This window comes from Petaurus breviceps, unplaced genomic scaffold (genome assembly GCF_028583685.1).
Source record: "Petaurus breviceps papuanus isolate PSGF00001 unplaced genomic scaffold, PetGlider_PUasm1.0 188, whole genome shotgun sequence".
Taxonomy (NCBI): domain Eukaryota; kingdom Metazoa; phylum Chordata; class Mammalia; order Diprotodontia; family Petauridae; genus Petaurus; species Petaurus breviceps.
In genome coordinates, this window is record NW_027185804.1 from 42,472,723 (window position 1) to 42,475,844 (window position 3,122).

Consider the following 3,122-nt stretch of genomic DNA (forward strand, 5'->3'; position numbering starts at 1 on the left):
TCTCTCTCTCTCTCTCTCTCTCTCTCTCTCTCTCTCTCTCTCTCTCTAGCCAGGAAAAATCAGGGCTAAACTCAAGTTCCTAGGGCAAACATCTCATATTGACCTTCACCCTGTCTGGTCCAGTGAAAACAATTATAGAGAATGGGAGGCAAAACATCTGAGCTATCTTCAAAGAAGCACAGATTTAGGACTACAAGTGAACTTTCCATAAACTTCCACTTTTTACATGTGAGTAAACTGAAGCACAGAGTATTTAAATTCCTTTTCCAGAGTCGCAAGCCTGGTGTCTGAGGGCAGATTTGAACTCAGGAAGATGAGTCTCCTTGACTCCAGGTCCAGCACTCTACATGAACCACCTAATTGCCTGTTCTATGACCATTATGGACATTAATTATTTCATGGTATAATAATATGTGCTTCTTGCTTCACGACGTAGAATAGGACTGCTTGGCCATAAAGGAAATGGGCCAAGGTAGACGATATTTGTTTTTTTATTTCTGTTTTCATATTTTTCCTCTTGCTTTTTAGTTCCTGACAGCTGGCATTTCTCAGGATTATCAGTGTAAAGTAATGACTGTCACTTCCTAATACCAATTGCTGTTACCTCTTAATTTTCCCCATTTAATGTAGAGTATTGAGAAAACCAGCATTGTTAGAGGTTCATGTTAAACAGATAAAATCTATCTGGAGGGCTTTCCAGCCTAGTTTTTGAGCTAGATTAGCTGTTCATGGGCCACTTCCATCTCCTTGTCAGTTTGTTATTATCTTCCAGAAGTCCTGAAAATCTGGCTGTGGGGAAGGTAGGAAAGGATGTGCACTACTACTTTACATTCCAATGAATGAAAAAAAAATCAAAACAGTCTATAGCCATAAGAAAAAGTGTTCCAAGTCACTATTGATTAGAAAAATAAAAATTAAAATGACTTTGAGATAGTATCTCATACCTATCAAACTGGTTAAAATGATAGAAAGAGAAAATACCAAATATTGTAAAGGATGTGAAAAAACTAGGACCTAACACACTGTTGGTGGAGCTATGAACTTATTTATCCAATTTGGAGAGCTAGCTAGAATTATGCCCAAATATTTATTAAACTGTGTATACCCTTTGACCCAGCAATAGCACTATTAGATCTGTTTCCCAAAGTTAGCAGGAAAAAAGGAAAAGAACTTCTATGTTCTAAAATATTTATAACAGCTCTTTGTGATGTCAAAGAACTGGAAATTGAGGGGATGCCCTTCAATCGGAGAATGGCTAAACTTTATAGTTTCAATGACCTATCCCAGAAGAAATGTCTCCAATGGTTGCAGTTTAGGCGTTGTGACAAGTTGAGTTAGCTGGGCTTAAGGAGAACTGTAACACTCACATTAGACCATATAGGCAGCTGCCTGCTTCACCTAATTGGATTTCCAGCATCCACTGTATGAAAGAGAAAATTCTACTGCTTCAGCAGCCCTGCATCATGTAACTTACCGACCACTTCAGAAGTACTGTCATCTTGATGCAATTCATCGCTGCTCATCTTGGAGTTTTTCTATTTGTTCTGGGCTCCCTGGAGTATCAGATAGCATCAAATCTTAATTTCTCATGGTTTGGGAGGTCTCTCCCATAGCAATTAATGCATAAGGGGACAGAGAGGGAATTATGGTCTCCAAAGCTGATAAATGTATGACTTTTTTTTCTCTTACTGAAACCTGGAGAATTCAGGAGACTAATAATAATATGATCTTTTCTGGATCTTTTCTGCCACCTAGCCCAAAAGATTCTGTGATTCTGGGTGGTAGTATGAAATAGGCACATGCAATTTGATCTGACACAGCTACTCAAGATTAATTCTACCAGTTGTAAAACAAAAGGAAAATAATTTTCCACAATATAACAGAAAAAAAATGAAATCTTTGACTCAGTTGAGACATGCTTGGTTTATCTCAGATGATCTCATTGTGCATCAGATCACACTGTAAAATAAAACCAATTTTTCTGCTTCTGGGAAGCAATATATATTGCCATGGAAAAGGATTAAACTTTGAGTGGGAAAATGTCCTGGGCTTGAAGTTAGGAAGAGCTAAATTCAAATCCAGTCTCAGATAGCTATGTGACCCTGGATAAGTCATTTCAATTATTTATGCCTCAGTTTCTTCATAGCTAACATTTTTGTATTACGTACTACATGCCAAACACTACTGCAAGCACTTTTACAAATATTCTCTCATTTGTTTCTCACAACAACACTGAGAGGTAGGTGGTATTATAATGCTCATTTTACAGGTGAGAAAACTGAGCTAAATAGATTGAATGAGGGATTGCTAGGTGGTGCAGTGAATAGAGCACCGGCCCTGGAGTCAGGAGGACCTGAGTTTAAATCTAGCCTCAGACACAACACAAAAACTACCTGTGTGCCCTTGGGCAAGTCACTTAACCCCATTTGCCCTCCAAAAAGAAAAAAAAAGATTGAGTGACTTGCCCATGATCATATAACTAGTAAGTGACTAATGCTACCTTAGAACTGCAGACTTCCTGACTCCAGACCCAGAACTTTATCCACTGTCCTACTTAGTTGGACCCTCAAAGTGTGATCATAATAATACCTACCTTCCAAGGTTGTTGTGAGTAAAGTATAAAGTGCTTATCAAAGTACCTAATACATAGTGGGTGTTTAATGAATTAATGTCCCCTCCCTCCGATCTGAAAAAGGTGGAACAGTAATAGTACAAATGTTAGTTGCATGGTTCCTCTTGAAGATAAGATGAAATAACAAATAAAAAGCACTTTATAAAACTAAAGTGCTTTAGAAATTCTTGTTGCTCAGTCATTTTTAGTTGAATTCAACTTTTCACAATCTCATTTAGGGACCTTTTTGAAGATACTAGAGTGGTTTGCCATTTCCTTCTCCAGTTCATTTTACACAGAAGGAAGGAAGGAAGGAAGGAAGGAAGGAAGGAAGGAAGGAAGGAAGGAAGGAAGGAAGGAAGGAAGGAAGGAAGGAAGGAAGGAAGGAAGGAAGGAAGGAAGGAAGGAAGAAAGGAAGGAAGGAAGGAAGGAAGGAAGGAAGGAAGGAAGGAAGGAAGGAAGGAAGGGAGGGAGGGAGGAAGGAAGGAAGGAAGGAAGGAAGGAAGGAAGG